Genomic DNA, 17,177 nt, shown 5'->3' with positions numbered 1-17,177 from the left:
GCGTTACACAGAGAATCAATATCTCAAAACAAAATGGTGGCGCACACTTTTAATACCAGCACACAGAAGGCAGAGGCCGGAGGATCAATGTGAGTTCGAGGCCAGCCTGATCTACAAAGTGAGTCCAGAACAGCCAAGGCTACACAGAGAAACCCCTGTCTCCAGAAGAAAAAAAAAACATATTGAAGTAGTTTTGGGTGGAATATAGGTGACAAAGTTGTCTGTGTGTTAACATTTGTTGGCGTCACATGATGAGGAAATGGGATTTTTCTCATGCTATTTGTACATTTGTGTATGTTTAGATTTCCTCACTATAAAACCATTTTAACATTGTAGGGGTCCAGGAGAAAAAAGAACAATGTTCCATATTGATGTTAAACAAAAGGAATTGGTATGTCAGAAAATATAGATCTTTGCGGTTATCTGTAGGCACTACATATTATTTTCCCCTGTTATTGCTGTCCTTATGTAGCAGATAATAATAATAAAATTATGATAGGGAAACACAGGAAATGTAAATTTCACCATTTGTCTGTCAGTTTTTCAACGAGATAGAGATGACTGGCTACGGGGATCCCTCCCAGCTGTCTTTCTGAATATTATTTTGAAAACCCTGGAGTGCCTTTGTTATTCTGTTTTCCAAATGCATACAGGTGATCAAAGGTACTTTTCAGGGACCTATGGATATGCTGTGTAGTATAAAGCAGAAGATGGAGATAATCTGCCATTTACAGAGTGGTTCAAAAAGCCATCCTATCTTTAGTACATGAAGCACATATGGCAGTCTTGGTATTATAAAGATATCAATAACCAATTACGAGTGAGTCACAATTTGAGATACTGTATCAGTTTGTAAATAATTTACCACTTTATCTTCTCGTCAGGACATAGGCCCATTATGAGAAAGTTTATCTCATAAGAATATGAAACAAGTGATTACAGTTTCTAAGAAGGCAATGAACGCTTCACAGACCATAGGAAAGTAAATCTGGGGAAGCACTAAAAATGCTCCCCTGGTGGCTTTTCTATTTTTACTTCCTTAAACCTCATTAAAATTTTGCATGAGGCTAAACATGTCACATACATCAATAAGAACTAAAAATTATAAAAACTTTGTTCCATATGATTGTTAAAAAATGAATGGTAGCTATTCTTTCTGGGCTCACATCCCTGTGAGGACAGATCTGTAGACCTCATGCCACACTTCCATGGAAACTGCTCGTAATATCATAGTATTATTTTATTTAACAAAAGCAAAACATGAGTATTTCTTTAGCTCTTCTCATTCTGGGTCAAGACACACAACTCTTGGCCACCTCAGCATGGACACATAGCCCAAGCCCCATGAGTCCTTTTCTCTGAGGATTGGATAGAAGTTTCCTGTGTCACCCCGGTTGCTGACGCACAACAGGACAGATGAGCAGATACACCGGCCTTCTTCATCCTGTACAAGGTCTTCCAATAACAAATTAGGTCAGAGGTAATTCCCAAATTTTAACTCCTTTGAGAAAATATACAGACACAAAAGAAATAGCAAGTTCTCTATCTACTCCCAAAGGGGATTTGATTCTGTTTAGATTTTGATTGATATGACACAGTTTACCACTCAAGAAGTAAAAATGAGTAAGTTTTGGCAAGAGTTAAATATTTCAGTAACATCTGCATAGCATCCGTGGCTGTATTTATTTAATCCTTAGAGTAACATTTTTCTAAATCAAATATGTAAATCAAAAAAGAATGTGGATGATGGATATATGCTTTATTGATAATAACTTCCTTAACGTATGGCTTCATGCTCTTCACTGCCCGCCTGAAGAATTTCTGTTAAGTATCTGCTATATCTAGTGATATAGAGTTGAGCTACTTGATTTGGTGCTTGAAACAATGTTAACCTATGGGCAGCAAAGGTATTATTCATTGTTGCTATTTTGTGACTGGGAAAATGAGTAGCAGAGAAGTCTAACCATTTGCCTGGGCTCACAGGAAAAGAGGCAAACCCAGAGTTAAACATGTTTCCCTAGATCCTATGCCCTTTTCTCTCTGACGTACCACACAATTTACAAGAGAAGTACAGATGATGATTGCCCTTAATTCACCTGTTCACCTTTGGAAAGTGTTTTCCTCTTGCTTCCCCAGCTGCCTGGCACCAGCCTCTCCCCAAGCTCTTGGAGCTCTGATTAGCAGGAAGGGAGCAGCTTGCAGCTAGACCATCTGTCATGCATAAGGACTGGATACTTCTATAGAGTGCAGGGCTCCAAAGCTTGGGCTTGCTAGGCACCTCAAAGCACAGAGAACATACAATCCACCTCTGAAGCAAGTGGAAAAATAAATGCTGCACTCAGTACTTTGTGTTCCAAGTGGAAAGCCCCACTCTAAAGATAATTGGCTGTTACCTTTAGGAAAGGAGAGTAGCTTGTGAGCACTGTGTGCTAAACCTATCCCTAAGCCGTTATGGCCACTGGAGCAGGAGCAGGCAGCAGCTATCCAAAGTCTGCAATGCTACGAGACTAGGTAATGCTTAAATAAATAACTGGTTCCCAACATACAATTCGGTGTTTAGCCAAGCCCAAGTACACCCTGCCAGCATTGCAAAGTCAACACCAGTATCTAAAATAAACACTGGCTGACTAGCACACACTGGTACTTTCATGAAAACGTATTGTGAAATAACCCTTTACCTACTGGAGTTCCCCGGGTATTTTCTGGTCACAGTTGGTTATTCAGAACAATGCTGAGTCTTTAAATAGTCTTTTAAACTAAGGAATTCAACGATCTTTTTTGTTGCTTGCTTGTTGGCAGTTACTCTAACAGACTGTAAAGGAGTTGAAATCTGACCAGCTCCCAGGTGAACGTATCAGCCTGCCAGAGTTTTACAAGGAGCTGGCAGAAGTCTTGTGATTCTTGGGTCAGTGACAAAAATAATGCCGTTACCTCTAGTGATGTCAGTAGCCTGTGCTGAATTTTGAGAAGAGAAATCAGTCTTTTAATATACATGAGACATTCAGTATGCCTTTCACCATTCTGAGAGTAGACATTTTCTCACGTGTGTGTGTGTGTGTGTGTGTGTGTGTGTGTGTGTGTGTGTGTTAAAGTCCTGAACAACAATCAGAAGAATTATTTTTAAGATATGTATAAGTGTAAAAAATTTACAGAGAATTGTCTCCACTAGTTATTCTCTACCAGACACCATGGTAGCTGATAAAGATTAAAGATAAAAATGTAAGACTGTTTCTGGGTTTTTTGGGGGGAGGGGGGCTGGTTGGGTGGTTGTTGTTGTTGTTGTTGAGGTTGGTTGGTTGGGTTTTTTTTTTAAGCTTCTTTAAAAACCTGGTTGTGCTTAAAAATACAATTGTAACTTTAAACTGACAAATTTTGTCAGTAGAAGGTGTGTGCAGTTCAGTTTCTTTGGTGTTGAGTTTTAAAAAGAAAATTACTGTTGGACCCAGCTCCACCAGTAGGAATCTCCTCCATTTTGTTTGCTGCTGAAGTGTGAAAGAGCTAGGTGCCACCTAACAGGCTGCGTTTGCATTAGAGTGCAGCATTGCAGCGTTTCCAAAGAGTCCAGCCTGCAGCGTGATGAGCCAATGACAACAAGGTAAAGGTCACGGCAAGGGAGCAGATAGTAGTGTTTAAAGGAAGAAGTGAAAGCTGACAGGGAAACTGGGTGTGAGGAACGAATCTTAGTTTTACCAGTAGATTTTGTTGATTTAACAAATGAGCCCATTGTTGATGCCTTCATAATTTAAGCCAGGGGTAAGGGTCACCGCCCCAGAGGGATTTGAGCACCATCGCAGGGATGACTGTATTTTAAAATACCCGTTCATTTTTGTTTTGTGTGTATCTGTGTATCACACACACACAATGCTTGTGGAGGCCAGAACAGGATGTCAAATCCCCTGAAACTGGAGCTACATATGGTTGCGTATGCTGGGGATTAAATCCTGGTCCTCTGCAAGAGCCAGTGCTCTTAACCCCTGAGTCATCTCTCCAACCCCATAGAATGTTTTTTGTTTTGATTAGTTCTTTTTACAGGTTTTTTTTTTTTTTTTTTTTAGTATTTTTTTCTTTTTTTTTTTTCTTTTTCTTTTTTTCCTCCTTTATTAATTTATTCTTGTTACATCTCAATGGTTATCCCATCCCTTGTATCCTCCCATTCTTCCCTCCCTCCCAATTTCCCCTTATTCCCCTCCCCTATGACTGTTCCTGAGGGGGATTACCTCCCCCTGTATATGTTCATAGGGTATCAAGTCTCTTCTTGGTAACCTGCTGTCCTTCCTCTGATTGCCACCAGGTCTCCCCGTCCAGGGGACATGGTCAAAGGTGAGGCACCAGAGTATGTGAGAAAGTAATATCCCACTCTCCACTCTACTGTGGAGAGTGTTCTGTCCATTGGCTAGATCTGGGTAGGGGCTTAAAGTTTACGGCCTGTATTGTCCTTGGCTGGTGCCTTAGTTTGAGCGGGACCCCTGGGCCCAAATCTGCCTATCATAATGTTCTACTTGTAGGCTTCTAGGACCCTCTGGGTCCTTCTACTTTGCCTTTCTCCCATGATTCTCTCATCTAGAGTCCCACTAGAATGTCCTCTCCTCTGTCGCAGTTTCCTGGTAAGTGAAGGCTTTCGTGGGACATGCCCGTTGGACTAATATGCAGATATAAGTGAGTATATACCATTTGAGTCTTTCTGCTTCTGGGTTAACTCACTCATTATGATCATTTCTAGCTCAATCCATTTATCCACAAATTTTGGGAATTCCTTGTTTTTAATAGCTGAATAGTATTCCTGTCTATGTGTAAAAAAATGCAACTGGACCCATATTTGTCACCTTGCACAAAACTCAAATCTAAGTGGATTAAAGACCTCAACATAAAACCAGAGACACTAAATCACTTAGAAGAAAAAATGGGAAAGAGCCTGGAACATATTGGCACAGGAGACAACTTCCTGAACAGAACACCAACAGCCCAGGCATTAATGTCAACAATTAATAAATGGGACCTCATGAGGCTGAGAAGCTTCTGTAAGGCAGGTGACACGGTAAAGAGAACAAAGCGACAGTCTACAGACTGGGAAAAGATCTTCACCAACCCCACATCTGACAAAGGTCTAATATCCAAAATATATAAAGAACTCAAGAAATTAAATACTACCAAACCAAATAACCCAATCGAGAAATGGGGTATGGAACTAAACAGAGAATTCTCAACAGAGGAATATCAAATGGCTGAGAAACACTTAAAGAAATGCTCAACCTCCTTAGTCATCAGGGAAATGCAAATCAAAACAACTCTGAGATTCCATCTTACACCCATCAGAATGGCTAAGATCAAAAATTCAAGCGACACCACATGCTGGCGAGGATGTGGGGAGAGAGGAACACTCCTTCATTGCTGGTGGGAATGCAAACTAGTACAACCACTTTGGAAATCTATCTGGTGCTATCTCAGAAAAATGGGAATAGGGCATCCTCAAGACCCAGCTATCCCACTCCTTGGAATATACCCAGAAGATGCTCCAGCACACAGCAAGAAAATTTGCTCAACCATGTTCATAGCAGCCTTATTCATAATAGCCAGAACATGGAAACAGCCTAAGTGTCCCTCAATAGAAGAATGGATAAAGAAACTGTGGTACATATACACTATGGAATACTATTCAGCTATTAAAAACAAGGAATTCCCGAACTTTTTACAGTTTTTAAAATTCTGCTAAAACAAATCCAGTTAGCCTCCAAACCACTTATCTCCGTTGCAGCTGAGTCTCCGCAATATGGCTGTTCCTTCATCGCCATCTTCTACCGCCCTTCCTTTTTTGTTTCCAATGAACAGGAGAAATATTTGACTTCCACAACACACTTCTCTATGGACAAATGAGAGAGATCTTGCCCAGAGAACACAAATATTCACGAATCCTTAATAATTTTTTCCACTCCAAATTAGTTCATCAGTGATCTGGTTCAGCAATAAGGCTTTTGCGGATTTAATTTGCGCAAGCCATATAAAATGGAATCTAATTTCCTCTGAGCAGCCTGAACATAAGGAATGGCTCTGGAAAAATGCAAAAGCACAGGCACGAACCCCTGTCCATCAAAGTGCTGAGACTCTAATGAAAGGAAGTGTGTTGAAGGGACAAGCCACCAGAGCCAAGTCTGCTTGTCTGTGCTCTGTTTTTCAATGCTTGTCAGTCAGCAGAGATGTTCCTTTCCCCAGTTGCCAATTCCCAGGTAACAAGAGAAAATGGAAGGCACATTTATATCACACACACACACACACACACACACACACACACACACACACACTGAAAGCAGCAGGGTGGCTGAGTAACCACAGCTAGCCAGTTTGGCAGGAGGAATCGGTGCCTTTGGACAAATTAGACAAGTACTTAGAAAGAGAAGGGTCCCTTATATGCCCCTGACTGGACTTACCAAAATTTGTATGTTTTAAAAACAAAAAATTAATCATTTTGTTGAAATGAAACCTAGTAATATCATTTTCCACTTCTCTTTTCTCCATCCAACCCCTCTCATATACTCCTTGCTGTCTCTCAGATTCATTTCTTTTTTTTTTAATCTTTTGATAGATATTCCTAAATACATAAATACAACCTGCTCAGTCCATGTAGTGTTTCTTGTCTATTGGCATAGTCCTTGTTCCAGTCTTATTTAGGCAGCCATGCTGAGACTTCAGAAGCGTAATTTCCTTGTCATTTCTAGGAGACACAAACTTACAGAAAATTTCCTGGTTCTCTTATATACACACATACATACATACATACATACATACATACATACGTGTGTGTGTGTGTGTGTGTGTGTGTCAGTGCATAAACAAATGAGTTGTACATCATATAAAGCTCCATGCCTTTACATAATTGTTTCTGAGGCTCAGGGTTGTACCTGGATTGGAGGCTTAACACAACAGTAATAATGACAGAATTACTTTACTGTTTGTCCTACACCCTCACTAGGGTAAAATAGGTATTAACATGCTGGGTTCATATTTTGTTCTTATAGAATTGCTTCAGAGCTCAGTGGTAACAGGAAAACATATTCCAGACTCATAATACTCAGTTCAAGCCTCCAGGCATCTTAACTCCACACGCATGCTTTTTGTCTAAACCTATTATTTCATACATGTGCTTAGTTCTTACTTTTTTATTTAAGTCACAATTTTTCATGTCACTAAACGTTCTTCTACAACATGGTATTTAAGGTGACCAGAAGAACAAACGGTAATCCACTAGCATTTATTCCTCAGTGCTGGCTATTTGGTGCGAGCACTGCCGTGAGAGCTGAAAGCAAGGACTGTAGCAATGAGCCTGCTCTATGAGCGGCCTCAGGGGCAACCTTCCCCACAGCCATTCTTCATATGTCCAAACATAAAGGACATCCCGTGAGCCAAGAGTCTGTGGAGGGTTTTATTTACGAAGAAGTTTTCTGTTACAGATTGGAAACTGAGAGTATTCCACGTGTTAAAAATGCTCAAGTCATTTGCTAACAAATGTGGCACTAAGTGGAGCTGAAAGAGTCAACATACCTCAAGCTTCAATCAAGGGCATCCTTTTTCCTCTTTCCTTTTAATTAATGTTTTAACTGGCATATAAAATTGTGCATCTTAATAGAGCATCGTGTGATTTTTACATACATATGTGTGTGTGTGTGTGTGCGCGTGTGTGTGTATATGTTCATATAGATGCATGGGCATATGAATGCACATGTATGTGATGGCCAGCAGTTGCTGTCAGGTGTCTTTCTCAGTTGCTCTTCACCTTCTTCTTTTGAGACAGGATCTCTTTGAACCTGGTGCTCAATGACTGGCTAGGATTGGTGGTTAGCGAGTATCAGGGAGCAACTGGGACTACACAGGAACACCAAATCCCCCACTTTTTATGTAGGGATAGAAATCAGAAAGGTGAACAGCAAGCGTTTTATCTTTCTAGCACCCATGTAAGTCTTAATATATGTACATACACATTTAAGTTGAGCCTAATTACATTCTCAGATATTTATCATTTATATAGGGTTACAGTTTTCAAAATCCTTTTTCTAGCTTGGATTTATTTTCTTTTATGTCAAATGATGAGAAGATATTCATCTATGCTTATAAGATGTATCACAAAGTTTAAAAAAATACAAAGAAGTGAAAACACTTCCAGAATAGCACTGCAAAGAAAAAATGTAATGCTTATCAAATAATGTAAAGTTACCAATTATCTAACAGTTTATGAAAAATGCAAACTTGGGTTTAACAAATCTGCTTCAACCACCTTTTTAAAAACCACAATCCCATTGGAGGTCAAATTTATAAGAATACAAAGCTGAAAGGAGCCCTCACAGGCTTAAGTTTCCTGGAAGCTCCTGCTGGCCACTGCACCATCTCAGCGAGTGAGATCTGAGCAGCTCAGGGCCTGCCCTCACACTGCAAAACTGGACAGTCTGGGAAGAGTTTTGCATAGACTGCTGCTATGAGGACTAACTCATTAAATGTCTGACAAAAGTCTTCATAAAAATAACAATTATTTTTCGAAAGTTTAATAATAAGCATTTTACATGTATTAAATTTGATCCAACCACTTCTAAGTCTCTGTATTTATCTTGTGGATTAAGTTATATGATTCATACAACAAAGAGTCTTTGAGGGCCAAATACCTTCCTCAGCTCTCAGGACATGCGGGTAGAAAGGGTGAATGTAGCTTCTCTTAATGTGCCTTACATTCTCATACTAATGATGTAAATAAAATAAACATGACAGCAATTAAGATCATTGAAAAAAACTGGAGTGAGTTCTATGAAGGCGATACATATGGACAGAATCTAAGAAGAACCAAGGAAGAGGACCCATGGGTGTGGATTCTTCAAGTGAGGATAGTTCAAGCTGAGAACCATTCCACAGGAAGAAACGGGACTAAGCTTGAGAGGGAGAGGGGGACATTCCAACTACGGAGCAGCCTGCAAAGGCTCCAGAATAGGTAAGACTCGTCACAGAAGCATTTTCTTTGCAATGTGAGGCCAAGACAGCATCTATGATGACATTTTCCTAAAGATCCTATATCCCGCATTAAAGAAACTCAAAGCCAGTGAGCTATGTTGTAAATCCCAGTTTGTTCCAAAAAGGCCGGTGAACACCCATGTTCCTAACTTCCTTTTGGGGTATACCATTTATCCCAAACACCACTTTGCCTTTTAACTTTTAAACACAAGGTATGTGGGAAAACATGGGAAATTAAGGAGAGAGAGAGAGAGAGAGAGAGAGAGAGAGAGAGAGAGAGAGAGAGGGAGAGAGAAATGTATTCAGAAGTCAAATTGGTTGTTTTTGCAGTCATAATATAAAATCTGATGGTAAAAACAATGTTTCTACTAAAGTAAATCTATGGAGCAGCAGTGCCCTTGGAATTGGTGGCCATGCACACGAGGTGTACTCATGCTAGAAAAAAGCTGGAGCAGTGTACCAAGTAAATTGCCAGCTGTGTTGTCAGAATCCCTAAATGTTTTTGCACATACACAAATGAAACAGTTGAGCTACAGAGCTCTCATTGTGATGTCCTCAGTTTTGAGAGAAGAAAGTGCTTGGGAGGGAGTCAAGTGAATTCACTTGTTGCTCTCCATATTAACTGAGCTTTAGGGAAAAAAAAAACTAAGGCCTTGGAGAACAGATTTCTAGGTTAATGTAACTGTCCTATATGTTTTTTGTACTTACAAGTCTTTTGTACTTTTAAGTCTTTGCTTCATTTTATTCAAAATCACCTGGAAGTCCTTAATCGAAGCAGTAAGTGCTCAGCGTTCTCCAAAACTTCAGCTTTTAACTTAAAAACAAAGTCTGCAGCCAAGAAAATAGTGAAATGACACCATAGAAGACCAAAGTGAGAAGTGAACAAAATCGATAATGGGAACATAAATGTCTCAGAAGGTTTCCTTTAGTGTTTTTCCTAATTTTATTTTATGTGTACGGATGTTTTGCCTGTCTGTGCACTGTGTGTGTGAAGTGATCACAGAGGCCAGAGAGGGCAGGGGATATTCTGGGAGCACAGTTATGGACAGTTATGAACTGCCGCGTGGGTGCTGGGAACAGAACCCGGCTCTCTCTCCAGCCCTGTAGGACTTAGTTTTAAAACTCTGATTACACTTTGGGCTATTTGGATTCATAGGAAGAAACATTGTATACATTTTTTGTCCTGTGACTAGTTTACAACGTTTTGTAAGTTATCTTCCGGCCTTCGCAAGCCGAGCAGGGCTCACTAGATTTAGAAGGGAAAGTGAGTGATGTCAACTATGAAAAACCCAAAAAAGAATCCCGCACCACATGGCAAGACGCATGGAGAGAAACTTAGTTACACTGAGTTTAACTGTGTGTCAGAATAAAACGTCTATTTTATAGCATCCGCATTTGTTTAAGCATCGAAAATAGTAGCGCATTTGGGGTTTTGGTCTGTTTTGGAATTTAAAAATCTTTGTCAAAAGAGGCGGCAGAAGCATTATCTGCAAAATTGTTTAGATAAGTTAGATTTTTATATAATTAAAAAATAAAATCAGTGTTGAGTTTCTTATCTGCTTAGAATTTCCCCTGTGCTTATTAGGTATTATGGAAACTTTTTTTTTAATATTTCCATTTAAAACATAAATAGCAAAAAAGTAATTAGTGTCAAAATAACTATAAAATGAAATTTTGATGTTGATTTCAGGTAGCCTAGGTAAGGTATGGGATATAAAAAAGGCTCTATTAATATACCTTACAATCCTTAGAAAATATATGGTTACTAGAGACAGAACATAGCTGTGAGGCTATAGGTTAGGCATAGTGGGACATAATGGGACATACCGGTAGTCTTAGTACTTGGGAGGTAGAGGTAGGAGAATCGAAGGTTCAAGGTTACTCTCAGTTCATAGTGAGTTTGAGCCCTGCTTGGGGAGTAGAAGACTCTAAATAAATAAACAAATAGGGCAAAAATAAGACAACCACATAACAAAAGGTATATTACTATGTTTAAGATTAATTCTTTAAAAATCAAAAAGAAACAAAAATAACATTTATTTCCTATATTCTAAAAATCAACTTAAAAACTTTAAATTTTGCCTTAGAAAATTGAAGCTATAACAACATCAGTAACAAAAATGTATGGAAAGCATTAAATGAGCAATGTCTGCAAAATGGCTGAGGAACACAGGCAGAAAGTTAGCCTCCCCTTTAGCTGCTCTAAGGCATTATAGAACTATTACTTACACTGAGTTTGTGGATAGTGTCCTCACATTTACAGTACACAGTAAACTGATGAACCAGCTTATGGATTTGGGAAGAAAGGAGGCACAGGAAGAAAGGAGGGAAGAGAAATAACATAAATGTATTACTCTTGTATGAAGTCCTAAAGAAATTAAAAGCAGTTTTCTTTGGAATATCCTATGTATGCATTTGGATCTTTAGGTAGAGACTTATTAATGATAAAAAAAAATAAGATCTGACTTCTCAAACATTCAACTCAGAAAAAAGATCACAAAATAATAAGTAAAGGCAACTGATGTGTTTGGTGAGGATTCCTCAATGTTACTATCACCCTAACTGTCTCAGTCCCTCTTACCACAATCTTCAAATGTTCCTCAGTCTGGCCCTTGCTGGAGGAAGTACGTCACATCACCAGGGGCAGGCTTTAAGAGTTTATAACCTCATGCCACTTTTAGTTGATTCTCTCTGTCTAACACTTGTTTATAAAAAAAAAAAAATCTGACAATGAGTTCAAGGCCAGCCTGGTCTACATAGTAAGTTCTTCTTTCTACAAACTAACTTTACCTTCATTGTTTGGGACTAAATGCGTGTACTAAGGGTGCGTCTATATTCCAGCCAGAAAGATGAAAGGTGTGTGGTGTGTCTGCATTCCAGCCAAACCACACAGACCTAGAAGGTCCTTGGACATCACCAGAGCAGCCATGATGCTAGATTAAAATTCCTCTACAGAGAGCCTTGCTTTGTCTCTGATTTTGGTGTAATTGCCTTAGTTTCTCTCGATTTAATACAATGTTAGCTACTGACTTGCTATATATTGCCTTTATTGTGTTTAGGTGTGTGCCTTGTATCCCTGATCTCGCCAAGACTTTTATCATGAAAAGATGTTGGATTTTGTCAAATGCTTTTCAGCATCTAATGAAATGATACTGTATTTTTTTTCTTTCAGTTTGCTTATATGGTAGGTTATATTGAAGGATTTTCATATATATTGAACCATCCATGCATTTCTGGGATGAAGCCTACTTGATAATGGTAGATGATAATTTTGATGTGTTCTTGGATTTAGTTTGCAAGCATTTTAGTAAGCAATTTTGCATCAATGTTCATAAGGAAAATTGGTCTGAAATTCTATTTCTTATTGAGTTTTTGTGTGTTTTGTTGCCAAAGTGACTGTGGCCTCATTAAATAAAATTGGCAGTGTTCCTTCTGTTTCTATTTTGTGGAGTAATTTGAGTGTTGGTATTATCTCTTCTTTGCAGGTCTCATAGAATTCTATACTAAAACTATCTTGCCCTGGCCTTGTTTTGTTTGGGAGACTTTTAATGACTATATCTATTTATATTGTTTACCTGATCTTGATTTAGCTTTAGTAAGTGGTATCAATTTAAAAAAATCATCCATTTTATCCTGTGGAGTACAGGTTTTTAAAATAAGACCTAATGATTCTTTGAATTTCCTTGGTGTCTGCTGTTATGTCCCCTTTTTCATTTCTGATTTTGTTAATTTGGATATTATCTCTGCCTTTTGGTTGATTTGGCTAGGGGTTTGTCTATCTTGTTGACTTTTCTCAAAGAACTATTAGGGTCCATAGTAAGCTGCACAAACCACTCAGACACCAATCTTAGTTAGATATGGATGGTTTATTGAACATACACCTCAAGACTAATCATGATTAGGGGCACAGAGTGGACTTGGGAGCCAAACTGTGACAACCAATATTCTTCAGAGGCAGCTTATAAAGGCAAAAACTACAATTAACTCATATGAGGGAGGGGACAGTGGAACAGGATAGTCACTTTTGAGTCAAGTTATTTTTGCTATCTAGACAAAGGAGTTCTAGCTGACCTTTAATTTGATTGGTCCCAAGTGTTTAGAGCCAACTGTGCTTATGGTTGGGGAATTTCTAGGAGCAGCAATGCCATAGAGTATGCTAAACATAAACATAGTTTTTGGTCAACCTGATCTTGCACAGAGAGCTTTTCTCTATATCAGCAACAAGTTGAGATGGTGTGGAAGGTAGACCTAAAATAAAAATAGCTATAGTTATGCTACCCAAAAGGAAAAGACCTCAACAAGAACCAATTCTTTGTTTCATTCATTCTTTGTATTGTTCTCTTTCTTTCTGCTTTATTGATTTCAGTCCTGAGTTTGATTGTTCCCTTCTTTCTACTCCTCTTGGATGTTTTTGCCTCTTTTTGTCCTAGAGCTTTCAGGTACGCTGTTAAGTTGCTAGTATGCAATCTCACTGATTTCTTTATGAAGGCACTAAGTGCTATGAGCTTTTCTCTTAATACTGCTTTCATTGTGTCCCATAAGTTGGGATATGTTGAGCATTCGTTTTCATTGAATTCTAGAAAGTCTATAGTTTATTTATTTCTCCCTTGATCTAGTGCTCATTGGGTAGAATGTTGTTCAGTTTCCATGCGTTTGTAGGCTTTCTGTTGTTTCTGTTGCTGTTGAAGTCTAGCTTTAACCCATGGTGGTCTGATAAGATACAGGAGGTCATTTCAATATTCTTCTATCTTTTGAAACTTGCTTTGTGACCAAGTATATCATCAATTTTGGAGAACATTCTGTGAAGTGCTGAGAAGAAAGTATATTCTTTTGTGTTTGGGTGAAATACTCTGTCGATATCTGTTAGGTTCGTTTGAGTCACAACATTTGTTAGTTCCATTATTTCTCTATTTAGAATCTGTTTGGATGACCTTGTTCATTGGTGACAGTGGGGTGTTGAAGTTACCCACTATTAATGTATGGGTTTTAGTGTGTGATGTAAGCTTTAATAATGTTTCTTTTATGATGTGGGTGCCCTTGCATTTGGGGCATAGATATTTAATATTAAGATGTCTTCTTGATGGATTTTTCTTTTGATTAGTATGAAGTTTCCTTCATTTCTTTTGATTAATTTTGATTAATATGTATTTTATTAGAAATTAGAATGGCTATTCCAGCTTGCTTCTTTGGTCCATTTGCTCAGAAAATCTTTTTCTTGCCCTTTTCTCTGAGGTAATACCATCCTTTGGTGTTGAATGCAGTAGAATAGTGGATACTGCTTTCACGTCCATTCTGATTGCCTGTGTCTTTTTACTGGGGAATTGAGTCCATTGATGATGAGAGATTATTGAAGACCAATGATTGTTAGTTCCTGTTATTCCTGATACTTTGATGTTATTGTTGTTGTTGTTGTTGTAGGTGGTGGTGGTGACAGCAGCGGTGGTGATGGTGGGGTGTGTGTGTGTGTGTGTGTGTGTGTGTGTGTGTGTGTGTGTTCTTTTGGTTTTGCTGGTGTGAAATTATTTATTTCCTGTGTATCTTGACTGCAGTTAACTCCTTGGGTTGGTGTTTCTCTTCTAGTATCTTCTGTAGGATTTGTGGACAGATACTGTTTGAATTTAGCTTTATCGTGGAATATCTTGTTTTCTCCATCTATGATGGTTAAAAGTTTTGCTGAGTAGCGTAGTCTGGGCAGATATATGTGGTCTCAGAGTTTACAAGACATCTCTGCAAGGCCTTCTGGCTTTTAGAGTCTTTGTTCAGGAGTCAGATATAATTCTAACAGGTCTACCTTTATATGTTACTTGGTCTTTTTTTTCTTGCAGCCTTTAATATTATTTCTTTGTTATCTACATTTAATGTTTTATTATTATGTGGTACGGGGATTTTCTTTTTTGTTGTTGTTTCAATCTATTTGGTGTTCTGCAAGCTTCTTGTATGTTAATACACATTTCTTTCTTTAAGTTATGAAAATTTCTTCTATGATTTTGTTGAAAATATTTTCTGGGCCTTTGAGCTGGGAATCTTCTCCCCCTTCTATTCCTATTATTCTTAGGCTTCTTCTCTTCACAGTGTCCCAGATTTCCTGTATATTTTGTATCAGAAACTTTTTAGGTTTAATAATTTTTTGACCAATTTATTAATTTCTTCTATTGTATCTTCTGCACCTAAGATTATCTCTTCCATCTCTTGTATTCTGTTGGTGATGCTGGTATCTATAGTTTTTGTTTTCTTCCCTAAGTTTTCCATCTTCAGAGTTTCCTTATTTTGTGTTTTCTTTACTACTTCTATTTTCATTTTTAGGTCTTGAACAGTTTTATTCATTTCCTTTGCCTGTTTGATTGTATTTCCCTGTATTTCTTTAAGGAATTTATTCATTTCCTCTTTAAAGGCCTCTATAATCTGCATGAAATTGGATTCAAGCTCATTTTCTTGTGCTTGAGCTGTGCTAGAACATCCAGGGTTTGTTGTAGTAGGGTAGCTGGGCTCTGGTGGTGCCATATTGCCCTGGCTCTTGCTGATTGTGTTCTTACACTGGCCTTTAGACATCTGGTTGTCCTTGGTGCTGTCAAGGCTCAGGTAATGCAGACAGAGAGCCATGGGCCAGAAAATGGAGTACAAGGGACAAGGTACAGATCACTGGTACTGGACATGCCCCAGGGGGGCCTGGCAGGCAGGGGATGTCTGGCTTTTTGTGTAGACTCTATGGATCAAGTCCATATGCTTGTGTGTCAGGTACTTTACCAACTGTTCTGTCTCCACAGCGTTAAGATCATACTTCTTCCGGTGAAGACACCAGATCAGTGATTGTAAAAGAAATCCCCAGAAAGGTTGCAGTGTTAGAAAGGCAATGGACTAGTATAACAAGCCTCTCTGGAATTCTGGGAGTCCAAAAAGCAATGGTATCAGGTAATTCTAAAATTGCTGGAGTCAGGCCATTTGTTTTCAGCCATTTCCAATAGGTTTAGGTTTATTAAAGTGCAACAACAAAATGTTTACATAAATTTGGAAGATAAGTTTACCAACTGTGTCAGGTAGTTCTGGACTGCCTGTTAGTTTAGACTGCAGGCCCTGAACTTACTTATATGAACCAAGAGGTAGGTAGATATGAATAGGAAACTGTTATTTTGATCACAGAACTGGTTTCTACAACACAGGATTTGGAGAAGAGGTTCACAGTGATTTTGATGACTACAGAAAACTCTTAGAAAATCACAGGACTAAGGATGATGGATTTTTATTTCTGTGAAGAAATTAAAGAAAATCATTTTGAACATGACATAATTAAAAATATTTGGGTGACTCACCCCCTCACACGTTGATGTTTTATTATTATGAAAGGGATAGTTTATAACAAAAAGTAATTTGCTTCAAGTTAATATAAAAATACAGGGACATGATCAGCCATTTTATTTACTAATACAGAACCTACATGAACCTTATGAAAAGCTGAGACCTTTGAGTGAGAAAAGGTTGGTTCTACACAGAGAAATCTTGTCTCAAAAAAACCAAAGAACAAAGATTCTATGAGTAGAGCATTCCTGCCATGTTTAAGAAGGCATTATCTCTCAGCTAGTGTCCTGGTTCTCTGGCTCTTAGAATCATTCTGTTCCCCTTTTCCTGATGTTCTTTGAGTCTTAGGTGTAGAAGTTGTGTACTAGATGTTCCTACTGAGTGTAGACACCCAATGATCACTGATTCTCTTCATTTTGCCCAGTTGTAGCTTTCTGTAATAGCCTCCACCTACTGCAAAAAGAAGCTTATTTGATGAGGGGTGAGCATTCCACTTATCTGTGAGTACAATAAAAGATATTTAGAATACATCTATATTGATTTAGGAAATATATAGCGATATTGATTTAGGAAAATGGCAGTTGTGTCTTGTTCTCTAGGATCTATCATCTCTGCATGGGTAGTTGGTGAAGTTTATAGTACCAGTACGTCCTGTCTTGCACATATTAGCACGCTAATTAGAACTTAAACCCAAATAGGCAGTTATTGGTTGCCTCCAAGATATTAGTGCCTGATTGACGACTGGGGATATCTTGCTCTTACCTGGTCATTGTATGGTTCACAGGATTCAGATGAGCAGTTCTCTAATTACTTTTTTTCCTTGGCAGTTTGCTTTGTTCCTTCAAATAGTAGAGAGCCAGTCCTTAGGGAGAAGGCTTTAAGGTTAGTGCTAGATTGGT

The sequence above is a fragment of the Acomys minous genome, assembly GCF_964271855.1.
Source record: "Acomys minous genome assembly, chromosome: 19".
In the NCBI taxonomy this organism is placed as follows: domain Eukaryota; kingdom Metazoa; phylum Chordata; class Mammalia; order Rodentia; family Muridae; genus Acomys; species Acomys minous.
The sequence above is the reverse complement of the archived record's forward strand: the minus strand, read 5'-3'. Positions refer to the sequence as shown.